This window comes from Epinephelus lanceolatus, chromosome 1 (genome assembly GCF_041903045.1).
Source record: "Epinephelus lanceolatus isolate andai-2023 chromosome 1, ASM4190304v1, whole genome shotgun sequence".
Lineage (NCBI taxonomy): Eukaryota > Metazoa > Chordata > Actinopteri > Perciformes > Serranidae > Epinephelus > Epinephelus lanceolatus.
The window spans coordinates 30,434,398-30,447,710 of NC_135734.1; the positions used below are offsets into that span (position 1 = coordinate 30,434,398).

At 45.1% G+C, this 13,313-nt stretch overlaps 1 protein-coding gene across 1 annotated transcript in view; it reads right to left on the reverse strand.

Moving 5' to 3' along the window:
* Nucleotides 1-13,313, reverse strand: part of skib (v-ski avian sarcoma viral oncogene homolog b) — a 35,879-nt gene that overhangs the window by 20,508 nt on the left and 2,058 nt on the right. The gene's annotated exons all lie outside the window — the stretch shown is intronic.

Genomic DNA, 13,313 nt, shown 5'->3' on the forward strand with positions numbered 1-13,313 from the left:
AGTTTGCATACCTAAAAGGGGTAGGCTGAAACCTTAGCTGACTGCGCCAACAATTTTTATTTTGTTTAATGCTGTTCTCTTTTGACGGTAAAGAAACAAGTGAAAAGGTTGACTCTCCATGTGTGAAATGTTGCCAGTGCATATTTTCTACGTGATGACATGAGAGAACAGCCCGCAACATGAATCACATCTTCACTATGTTACAGATTTGTTGGTCTTAATGTGTGAAAATACCTACCTTACACTTTGAATTCCGCCTATCTATGAGTCGGACCGAGCATGAGCCGCCTAAATGGCGTGTGACTGAACAGAGCCATGTTGAGCTCTATACCACAGCAAGGAAACGATTAAAAATTTATTAGAGTTGAGTGACACAGAAACCTACAAGGGCGTGCCTGCCAAACACGCTCTCATTCTTTTGCTGTCAGCACTTTTCGTCTCTTCATATACAAACTGTGCAAAGTGGCAGAGGGTCTGAAAACCCAACCACGGACCGACGAGAAAGAGGTCATTATAACTAATTTATGTAGCAAACACATCGGCTTCTAATCTTATTTTTCACATCACACAACGGGTATGTGTACATACAGTGACATGGGAGTTCTAAAGTGGGTAAAACAGAGCTCCGTAATGTTCTGCTGCCTAAATATCTTGAAGGGGCTAAAGGGTTAACACATCTCAGCTGCAGCATAACAAAAGATGAAATCTCTATGGGAGGTATCAGTGCCAGAGTCAGCAAAGCAGCACAGTCCTCTGCAATGATAACCCCATTCTGGAAAACCTATAAGGCTGAGCATCCAGCTTCAGATGGACCAGACAGCTCCAGCTCAGGCTCTTAAAACTGGGAAAGAAATCTTCCAGCAGAACATAACTGAGACTCTCAGGGGTGTCTTCATGGCAGAAATCTCCACGAGAATCCCACTGGCCTCAAACGCCAGTATTTTCATGGCTTAACAATGCTGTTATTCCCTCTTAAGTCAGATGTGCAAACAAAATAGAGCCACCACCTGACTGTAAGGACAAAAAGATAGAGCCTGGATCCTGTAGTCGTACAAAACAACTTACTGTTCGTTAGTCTGTGGTGTGCGGGGCTCTTTGAGAGGGTGACGCATACCCAAACAACACCAAGCCATTGAATCACCAGTGTTTACGCAGCCACATAATTCTGCACCATCTGTAGGACTCGGATCTGATCTTCTGCATAGCATAACAAGCTGACGGCAATGCAACAACAAGGGGACACACGCTCGCTGAGCTCTTCTGAAACACTTTTAAAATACAAGCCAGCTCATTAAATCAAAACAAAGATCTCTTGCCCAGAATATATCTTTATTTGCAGCAGTGACAACAGCTTCACGGCGACGTCCTCTCCTTTGCCCTCGAACTCTGAACCAACTGTCACCTCCTTCACCTTACGAGGCAGATGCAGGATGAAAAAAAAAGGCAATGAACTTCTGACCTGTCATTCAGACTGCAGAGGAAGCTTTGCAGCTCGGGGGCAACCAGAGTCCACCATCCACTCTGTCTCTCCTCCCCTCAATGTCTCACCCTGCCATCCCATAAACCCCCACTAAAAACCTCCTGCTCCCCCTTTTATGGCTGCCAGATGGTGGGGAGGCCTCCGTGCCTCTGGACTTGCCTCTCCAGTCTAGTAAAACCAGTTGACCTCAGCAACATAAAAACTGCTATTTATGAAAAGGCTTGGAACAAAACACACAAACATCCTGCCACTGAAACAATCAAACGTCATCTCATCTCCCAAAGAGCCCTTTTACAAGATGAGAGCAGGACAGCAGAGACAGCAGAGACACCAATAGACGACGTGTACCCCTGCTCTGGGGTGATGGTGGTGAGGTCCAGATGTAGCGACTACACCCAGGTACATTTTTTTTCTCCTTCTGTGTGAAGGGTTTTTATTTGCGTGCCTTGGGTGTGAGCGCAGGACTTTGGCAGCGTCTAAATTTCTCCCTGAGAAACGGAGAAGCAAAACAAACAGAGCCGTCTGCATTCAGGTCGAAGCTGAACCGCAGAACCACAGTCTGGCCTGCGGTTCACAACATTCTGTTCCAGCACTGACTTCACCTAAAACAAACACTCTCAAGACCCGTCCACCTCAGCCAGAGGGAGAGGAATCTGAGAAAAAGTTTAGATTTGAACTCCATTAACAAATCCCCTTTCTCACACTGCTTCTTCTGCTGCTCCTCTGACCGATGTTTTCACCAAGCGCTGGGCAAATGTTTTCACTCACTTGTCACTTGTGTAGGAGTTGTGCCCTTTGACGGCACGCTCGGACTGAGTCCAAGGTTTGTGAGCGTGCAGAGTTGGGTGGGAAAGAGGGTTAAAAGGCCACAGATCGCCTTGTTATAAAAGAGCAGGCCAATCAATGGCCTCCTTTTACTGCAAATCAAGTTAAGTGATTATCTGCTCTTCCAATAACAACTTTCTGCCCCCCTCTGCTCACCTCAGATGTCCCTCCTTTTTTGCTTCTTCCTTTATTTGTTCTACCGGTTGGAATCTACCATTTATGTCCTGCAATTCAACCTGACCTCCCGGCAACCCCTGGCGTGGCTGCCTAAGCCATTAAGGTAGCTGTGACTGTGGGTTATTAGTGTGATAAAAGTTTACTGTCCCTCCAGCCACTCTGCACGGCTGCTGTTTAACACCCCTGAGGAACAAGTCTATGGGACCTTTCACACAGCAGATTGGCCATGAGGGCATTTGGTCAGTAGGCCAGCACACAAACACAAACACACTTAAGAGTGAAATCTTTAATTCAGACAGGCGACACAAGCAGCCGGGACAACAAACAGAATGCAAGAAGCACGGAGCAAAACCAGCCTACATCCAAGTCAGGATGATGAATCAAAGTAGAGCATCCCCTGTGCGTTGGCTTTGTGGAAATATGTAGACAAGAGGGCTTAGGGGGGTGGTGGTTGTCTGTGCTGTGTTTTTTCCTGTGCGGCAGAAGTTGTGGGCAGCCGAGCTAACTGCAGCCTCAGCACTTCTCTCCATATTCTCCAGTTTCAAGCCAAGAGAGAGAACAAAGGCAGAGAGCTAAGCTGCTGCAGAGGTAATGAGGACAGAGGCATGCAGCACAGGAGTGTGTGCCCTCAATAACGAGTGCTGCTGCAGTCTGTGATGGAGTCCTGTTGGACAGCAGGAATAAAAATCCATGCAGCTGCTGCTAGCAGCCACTCTGCCTGTAGTCTGCCCACAGACAGCAGTAACTGACTGACTGCAGCCCACCCCTTTTTACACTGCAGCTCTGTCTACCACAAAATGGAAACCACAGTGTGACTGGAATTTGCTTGGAGACACATTGAGATCCATGAAGAGAGACAGTAAAACTGTTTATTCCATTGAGATACTTCAGCAATAAATTATCTGCGAGTGGCAAAATGTTTTTAACTGTTTACGTCGTTGCGAACAGAACAGTGCTTTCATTACATTACAGCACAAAAAGAGAAAAAAAAGAGACTGGTAGATGGCTTGAAAGAAATGTTACCATAAAAAGTAGTCGACATGACAGAACAATTAATTCATACAAAGCTGATACTAATAATGCACTGTCAAGAAATCTACTAAAATGTGTCAGATGGCAGAGCTGAGTTTTCACAAATGACTAAAGCTCAGATTCCTGAGAATGATAAACACTGCGAGCTGTGGTGTGAAGTATCTGAAGAAGAATAGCGTAGCGGGGCACAGAACTGAGGAAATCCACATTATTGCTAAAGGAGAATCCCAATTAAACTTGAGGACACACCCTTTATCCACAGCATCTGCCAAAGTCTCTCCAGCTCACCAGTTGGAATCAATAATGTGATTAAGCAGGAAAAAAGCGAGTGGAGGGGAGGAATTTTACAGCAAAAATAAAACTTGGAGCGGAGGTAGAAAAACTCCAAAAGGACGAACATGTCTTTCCGGAGTTGGTATTCATTATACACTTAATATCCTTCGGTAAGCCTGAACGATTCTTGGTTGCAGTTTCAAAGCACCATAGATGACATGTTCAGCTCTGCTTTGCTGTTCCACTTCACTACAGGAAAAACATGTAAACATCCTACATGTTTAAAATAAGTAACTAATTATAGCAGTCACATATCTAATTGGTAAATGTAAGTATTCTTAACATTATTTACCCCAAATGTCTTTAATTTTGAAGTCGGAGGCATTCCACAGAGAGGCTGTTTTGGCAGCTCTTGGCTGTAAAGCTGTGTCAGTGCTGGTCCATGCCAGCCCCACCCCATTAAGGCCGAACCCTGCACATCATGTGTTTCCACTTTACCGATAGGGTGGAAATGACCTCAACGCAGTAAAAGATGACAGGGGTGCTAGCGCTGTTCACCAGATGTGAGCAGAAAAAGAGAGAGAGAAAGAGGAGGAGGAGGAGGAAAGGGAGAGAAAACCATTCGCCTGAAGAATTTACTGCAAACCCCTGAGGAGCCCTGTGATTGAGGGTTCAAGTCGAGCTCCAGAGGTTCCTGGTGTATCTCAGCGGCACTCGGGGAGCGCATACCCTCCCGGCCCAGGCCAGACACAGAACTGCACACACACACACGCACACACATACACACACGTGCAGCTGTGCATCTACGCATGCATCCCAAAAACCCCACTGTCATTCCACTGCACCTGCTAGCAACACAAAAGCCACTTCCTCCCACTGTGTCCGTCCAAGCCCCTTTATCCCATTTAGTACAGCCTGCACCACAACAAAGGCAGAGAAATTAGGGAGCTGCGTTGATGATAGGGCGACTAATCTCTTTGGAGGGACTCATTATATTAGCAGCCTGTACAGTTCGGCAGCTGAAAGGGGTGAATTAAATATGGGCATGCAGAGATGGGCGTCTTTGTGAAGATGAGTGCACCAACAATGCGCTGCTATTACCTCTGGAATAATTCATACATTCCATATGGGACAGATGCCCTGACCAGACTATCATGTTTGCGTTTGGTTTAACACATTCGATTGCTACGAGTTCAAAAGTGCATTGATTATCTCCAAAAATATCTGTTTGTTTTGAGTCATAGCCATATTTTCTTGTTCCAAAATGTCATGCAATCTCCTTAGTTTTTCTAAGCCTCTCGTCTTGAGCATATAATCATAAAAGGCCACATGACCTTGCACTTAAACACATACTCCTGTGCAGCAGATTAGGACTGTTGGGCGCCAAAAGGAGAGGTGATTACTTAGTTTTTGATGATAATCTGAAAAGCAGCTTTTTTAAAGATGATGCGTGTACTACCTCTTCTTCTCTTGACACCGGCCATACTCTGCTTAAGACACAAGGCTTATAATAGTCCCCTCATTATAGGCTTATGGGTTGGCCTGCTCTATTTCAGGCCATGGCTGTCTGTGTCTGCGCTCATCGACTGGCTGGAAATAAAGCCAGACGCTTGTCAACGCCACAAGCACAAGGGAGGCAGGCGGCCCTGCTGGGCAGCCAGCATAGTGAGCACAGTGCGGGGCCAACCCTGAGACTATTAGACACCTGCAAAAAGGGGGAGGAGGGAAGAGGTGTCCTCAGCATGTGAGCAACTGTGGCCCATCTGTACGCCTGTCTTTATAAATGTAGAACCTGCTGTATGGATGCAGACAGAAAGACAGTGAGAGCGAGGTGGGGCAGGAGGCTAATGCGTAGAGAAACCAAATTGGGATGTATTTGCAGAGATACAGTGCATTCAGTGGGGTAATAAACAACACTAACAAGGTCAAAGAGGGAAGAGGGGTCCACCTGACCAGATGATGCTGTGGCAAAGAGTGACCATGACGGATCCTGGGGTGACTGTAATACTGAATAAATAACTTTCCTCCTGCTCGCTGCAATAGCGACTGCTAGGACAGCTGTGCTGAATTCATTTGATACGGGTGCCTGCTGACAATGCTGCATTGCTCCGTCTCTGCAAGAAAGCATGTCGAGCTGGTCTGAAGAGCGCACAGGGGCTTGCAGCTTTTCACCAACACTGAATGATTGTTCTGCTATACAACCCCAAAGCTTCTGACCCCTGCAAAACTAAGCTAAGAGAAATAAACCATAAATTAGGCTGTTGGCCCCGGAGAGCTACTGTACGTGCAGATAGTCAGAGAGAAGACACGGATCAGATTTTGAGATGCAATGTCCTGGCGGCAGAGCAGATACGTGAGATGATAGGCGCCTGTAATGGCACACGGCAAAACAGAAGAGAGCCGAAAATAATGTGGATCCCACTCATTTGTTCATTTAGCGGGCTCTTGAAACGAGCCTGGAAAAGGAGATGGAGGATGCTTTAGAGGTCATCGTGACAAAGTAGCACTACCTCTCCATTTCTATCTATCTATCTATCTATCTATCTGTCTATCTATCTATATGTCTATCTGTCTATCTATCTATCTATCTATCTATCTATCGATGAAACACAGACAGATGGTGAGTTTTTATCTCTTCAAAACAAGACGATCAGCCCTCACACCCCTGGAACAGTACAGTGATACATGTGCGGCGTATGTAGGCCAGTCAGAATACAGACTGATACAGCATGTGCTCACTACAGTGGAGGTGGAGATCTAAGTATAATGCAGTGTGAGGGGGAGTGCAGTAGGAGATCTCAGTGGAGGAGGAGAGCCTGTGTCTGTGTGTGTTTGTCTGTGTGTGTGTGTGTGTGTGTGTGTGTGTCCTACAGGGTCGAGGAGGTGTCAAATGGAGGAGGTGAGTGATGGTGGCGGGGCAGAGGAGGTGTCAGACATGGAGGTCTCGGTGATGGAGAGGGGAGCTTTATACAGTGCTGACCTGTGGGAGAAGTGTGTGTGATGCAGAGAGGAGGAGGAGGAGGAGTTGGAGAAAGGAAAGCAGCAGCAGCAGCAGCAGCAGCAGGAGGAGGAGGAGGAGGACAGACTTTCATTGGAGGTCACAATGAAAGAGGATGGGCAGTGAATGGAGGAGGGTGAGGTCTCTGTACTGTAAGAGGTCTATGCACTGTGAGGTCTGTGCGTACATACATGTGTGTGTGTGTGTTTTGTGTGTGTTCTGGCACGCTTCTTTGAGCCCACCAGCCAGAGAGCACGAAGTTCTTATTTAGCACAGGAAGAGCAGCTCTGCTTAGCAACCACAGCCGCCCTCCAATCACAAGCGTACGGAGCAGACTCCAACCGAGGACGAGTCCTTTCTGAGAGCTTGTGGAGTCTGACAGAGACCTCTAAATGTCGAGGTCCACACCTGCCCACACGCGCACACGTAAACCGAACAGGTCTGCAATGTGAACTATTTCCCCAGAATCGGGCTCAGAGCTTTTATGTCACAAGCAGACGACGACAAAAGTACATTCACACCCCTCTGCGTCTCCTCCGCTCCGCCGTCTTCTGAACTCAGCAGAGAATTCAAAGTTAATCTAAACCATCCTAATCCCACAAATTTTAATTATGCATATCCCAGAGAGCAAAGGAATCATGTAAATCCTTAAAACATTCATTCTCCTTTTTTTCCCGCAGCCGCACACAGCACCGTGCTGCAACTTGGCACCGCATCAGTTGCAAGTGAAACGATAGCGGCCCCGATTGTGATCTGCTAGCCATCAAAACAGGAGGCACGAATGAGATTTGGGCCAAATGCTGTCTGAACACTGAGCAGTCTGTTTGGTTTAGCTGCGTGAGCTAATCCTTATGATAGCTTTGGAGGTGGTCGGTGGGCGGATTGTAGGCGAGAGCAGCATGCCGATTTGTCATATGGCACCAGCAGGGCCTACTTCTGCTCTGGCTGGAGCTCCATTAGCACATCTCCAATGTGGTCTAACAGTTATGTAGCTTCGAGCTGAGGGTCATTAAGGAGAGACAGAGAGAAGATTTGAGGGGATAAATATCCTGCTCATGTCTCTGGCCTCTAAAGTCTCATCAGAAAACTTGAATTGGTATGTACAATTACACTGTTGGTTTCTGCATGTTACAACGTCCTCTCCGCGGTATATCTAATTCATGCTCCAATTACAAAATTCCAGAGGGACTGGTTATAAATTGTGAGGATGCTTAGAGTGGGCCAAAGAAGGAGGAGAGAGTCCGTGGCTGACATTCAGTCTATCTGTGCTCCTGAAGACGCTGTCCAGAGAAAATGACGGTTTTGATGTGCGCTGTGGTCTCTGCATTCCAAGGGTTATGTAGGATTATCAGAGTTTAACCCCCCCTCCACCCCCCACCCCCACCACCACCACCACCACCCTCACCCCCGACTGCAGCAGCTTAGTAGCTCAGCCAGCAGCAGATGCAGACTCCAGGATTTCCTGTCTCTGCACCAGATGGGCTTGACTCTTAATCACAGAGCTGGAAATCAGGAGGTGATCGAGGAGGAATTGATGATGATTGTGGAATAACACTAACCCAATACAGGCATCTGTTCTGCCACTAACAGACCGACGGACTGACTGGCTTGTTGTCTGCAGTCACAGCCAGTGCTCATCTCCTCCCTCGTCTCATCATCGCTGATCAACACTAATCATCCTCCTCCCTCACTCCGCGAGTTATACAAGAAGTCTTTCACACATTAGCACTGTGCTGTGTCATCGAGGTTTAGAGAGGAATGGAGCAAAAAACTGTCTACATGAAGTGATCACAAATAGAGCTGGGTAATACAACATATTCACATTAGAGATAGGGTAAAAACACCCATTCTTAGATGTATCGTGATTCTCTCTTGAATGATTATGTCCCAGTGCAGAAATGTCAGTGGTTGGAAATTTAAAATCCAATTCTCAACATTGAGATTGCCTGTTTGTGAGACAAGGCTGTAGGTTCCTTACATCTGAATCCATTGGTAGTGATGCATAATGGACATAAACATTAGGGGTGTAACGTTACATTGATCTGGATTGAAATATCGAGTAACCCAACGATCCAATATCATCGATGCAAAGTTAAAACACTGATACATATAATTGCCTTTATTTTGAAAATCCCATGGCACATCTGTGTCACCATTATCATCCAAGCACACCTCCTTTTAAACACTCAAACAGTGCTAGCACTCGGCAGACAACAGCAAGCAGCCAAGAACAAGACAATGAGGATATTTACTGATATTGTCTCACATCGGTCGCAGGTCCTTGAATTGAATCAAACTGAAATCATATCATGGCAGACTTTGTGATGTCAGCAAACATTAGAACGTTGGCCAAAGAATCAATATAATATTGTATTGTGTTGAATCTGTGATTTACACTGGTCAATATTTGCGTCACTGTGTTGTGTTTGCATTTCTTACAGCTGAACCAACTGGATGATGAAACATAATGGCCATAATGGTTAAACACGTGCGCCACTGCGAACTATCTACGTTCTGAATTAAGCTAGCCCTCCATTTGTTACCACTTTCAATTAGCTATGTTTTAAGAGTAGCAAGTAGTCACACAGTAAGAAAAGACTATGTTTAGAAATCAAAAATCTTTATGTATCAAATGCATCATGATGCATCGATAATCATTTTATAATCGCACTGTAGCCCTTGGAATCAGAAACGAATCATGAGGTGCTTAATGATTTCCAACCCAATTTGGCATAATAGTGATATTCTAACAAATGGGACTAGATATTCTCTGATATTCCAAAAAAGAAACCTTTTTCAGTCTTAATGGTTGCACACAATGAAGTCATCATTTCTTTAAAAACCCACCTTTGTGTCTCATATTTTTCTAATTTTGCTCCTACTATTTGACTTTACAACCACTCATTTCCAGAAATGCGGTATAAATAAACTTTGTTTTTGGTATTATCATTATCTTCTCAACATATCAGAGTAGCAGAGCTGAGTGAAATTTACCTTTATTGCCTCTAACTGCCAGCCTTGTGTACATCACTAAAGACTTTTCTCATAAATTAATCTCAAACATACAGCAGTGGAATGTGATTAAGTACATTAAGGGAAATATTTTACTTTTTTACTCCACTGCAATTTCTTGGCTGCAGATTTTATATACAAAACATACTGTGTGATCAGTTGAATAATGTGATGCACTGTGAAAGGTTCAAACAATATACAGTATAATGATATAATGTAGTAGTGACGGGGGCAATTTTCTGGCATTATGAGTATCTCTGCTTTTTGCTTATGGTACTTTAAGAGCATTTTGATGTTAATACTTTTGATACTGGGCTAAGATTTTCATTACAGTATTTTTACATATTGGTATTGCTACTTTAATATAAAAGGATCTTAATATTTCTTCTACCACTGTAAACATACAATTTGATCAAAAGTATTGTGCCAACTGGGCTTTAACCCATCTAAACAAAAAAGGTTATTTGGTTGAAATCAATATAACATCACAACATCTGAATATTAATAAGGATATTGTCCAATATTGATATATAGCACATAGAGCATGATGGAAAATGTGTACAAAATCATATAGAAAATATCAATTCTTCATGTTCATGTTCTGTGTTCAAAGTATTTAAATAATGTTTTAGATTTTAATTAAAACTAAGAATCATTGATTTGAACAACATATATTTATGGGGTGATAAGATCATAATTGCAAACTGATTCTGCTCAAAGTCGATAACAAATACTAAACTATGGCCAAGCCCTCTCTCTACCAGAGATGCAGACACCACTGCAGGCTCCAATCTGTCTTTGAGCACATAGCCAGGAAACCAGTGACACGGCAAACTCACACGCATGCTTTTCCCACCCTGAGAGAGGCTGGAGGTTACAGACCAATCCACACAGCACCCAAAGAAACAAGGCACCAACAAAGAGAAATGGCTGCACTTCACAGCCTCTGAAAGCTCGGCCCTCAAACAAAGGAGGCGGCAGGTCTTTAGCACACATCACCCATGACAGAACCCCAGCTGACACCCTTTTAACATGGGGTCACCTCTGCCAGAATAGGGGCCACAACCCTTGGGAGCTTGACACCCCTTTGCCTTGACACGGACGGCGTCTGTGCTTTGGCCACAACGCTCTGTCCAGCGTGGACGCAGGTCATCTGGGTGGGGGCTGGTCAGTGAGGAGTTGGGGGGGGGGGGGGTTTGGAAATAAGGCAACTGCTCACAAAAGAATGATGCTTCCATGAGAAATGAGCAGAAGAAGGCAAATGAAACACGAGCATCAACTGCTAGAGATGTGAATTTGCTGCATCAGGAGTGAGATTTAGAAATATGCTAGGTCAAATGCAAATGGATCTACAGTATGTGTAGGTGGGCGATGTGGGCCGGTTGGGTCTTAGCTGACTGGGTCAACGCTGGGCAGACAGGCCCATCAAGGACCAAAGAGATGCACGCTGTCAGCTTTCAGGGCTTCCCAGAGGTCAGCAGACAGATGGGAATGGAAATGAGCCGGCAGAGAGCTCATTTTAATCTGGCCCGCACAGCTGATCCAGTCATTACACTCGCCTGTTTACATGCAAACACAACTCAGATACTCCATATACCTAAAGACACACACACACATGCACACATGCACATAAACACAAAGTTACCTGATAGAAAATGAGGTATTTTTCATTCACTTTTAATAACAGCACATAACTAAAAACACACAACCCTTTACCCTTCGACACTCGATTGGTTTGCCTCAGGTCTGAGGCTAATTTCATCGAGTGAGGAGAACAATAGGATGAAAAATAAAAATGGCATAAATTGGCCTCAGTTGAATGGCTTTAATATCCATTCCATTAAAGAGGGTCTACACAGTTCTCCAGAGTCCCCTTTTGCTCTCCACTCAGTCAGATGATTGATCACATTGCCCTCACTTCTAAGGGATTTTTCTTTTCTTTTTTTTCTTTTTTTTTTACAGTTAATACTCAGAAGTATTTGACTTTGAAGGGAGGGGGGAAAAAAACAACTTTTTGCAATTCCAATCCTCTTTCTTGAAGATATTCATACTAATCAGAAAAGTTTGAATTATTACACGCAAGGTTCAACACAATGGAAGAAGTAATTTGACTCAGTTTCCATGAAATTTGCATTTTTGGCAGCGTGTCAGCAAAATAATCATCCGGGATCTGAAATAAAGAGCGCTGTAAGCATCACAAAATGGAGGTTTATTTTTTTAATTATTAGAATCAAGCTGCAGTTGTGGGTTTGGTTATCTGTCCACCGTGTATATCCCTTTGCCTTTATCAGACAGCCATCTGGCCAGTGGACTGGACACAAGGGCACGTGATTGGATGGTGTGAAAAGAATGGGGGGAAGGCTGGGTCAGTGTCTTTGGGGAAAGGTCAGGGGTTACGGCCCTTCGACAACACATGTCAAGGCCTGGCTCACACACACCCTGCATCTCCTGAATGAGAGAGTCTGCAGCCTCCTCTCAGCAATCTACCCTCATTTGCACATTAAGCACAGAGCTAAATGACCAAATGCTGGATTTGATGCAAAACAGACACAATGGTTCACTGCTCTCATTCCCTCCTCTGATCCGGCTTCTGCTTTGTGAGGAGGATGATTATGTTCTGCATTCACAATCCATCAATAAAAAATTGGAATAATTCAACATCTTTCAAGCAAATTGCACTTCAAACTATTCCACGGAAAACCACATCAGCAATAATCTTCTCGGCAGTTTCCTCCAGCAGTGCTGTATCTGCACCAACCAGTAGATGAGGTGGGAGTCTAGACAGATGATACAGGCAGAGGAGGTAACCTTCGAGGCTCTCTCTTATTAATAAAACACTGTGACATCAGAGGGAGGCTGAGGCAGGCTGATAACATTGAGTTTTTGTTTCATGGGTAAGCCGAGCCAAGCACGGTCTGCGAGCCCCTGTCCGGCCTTTCAGCAGCTTGGCCTGTCAGCCTGATGTATGGGGGAGCGCTGGTGTGCAGCTCCCCGAGGACCGGGCCTGTCTGCTAACTGGGACACGACTGACAGTGAACCACAGCAAACGCGCACTGCCCCCTCCGCCATGATGCTCAGCCCCCGAGTATATCACACACACTGAAAGACTGTCAGCGCAGGACTCACCATTTTGAGGAAATATATAACTCACAGGTGATACATCAGGGCCTGCTGACTGCAGTTAGGAAGAAATTAGCCACAGGTGCAAGACTTTGTGTGTGTGTGTGTGTGTGTGTGTGTGTGTGTGTGTGTGAGTGTGTACAGAGATATTTCTCGACTGAGGATGCTGTTGTCAGGTGTCCAATTTGTGGGAAAACATGATATAAATCAGCTGTGGAAGCCCGTGTGCTGCACTCGGGTCTGATAACCTTCCCCCCTGACGTTATTTCAGACATGTTTCTATAAGCCAGCAACATTTTTCCTGAGCATCTTTCAAAGAGAGGTTTCCCTGTGAGACATCTCCTGGCTCCTGCTCAGATTGGAGCAGCACTATGGTGATGCATACAGAGATGTCCA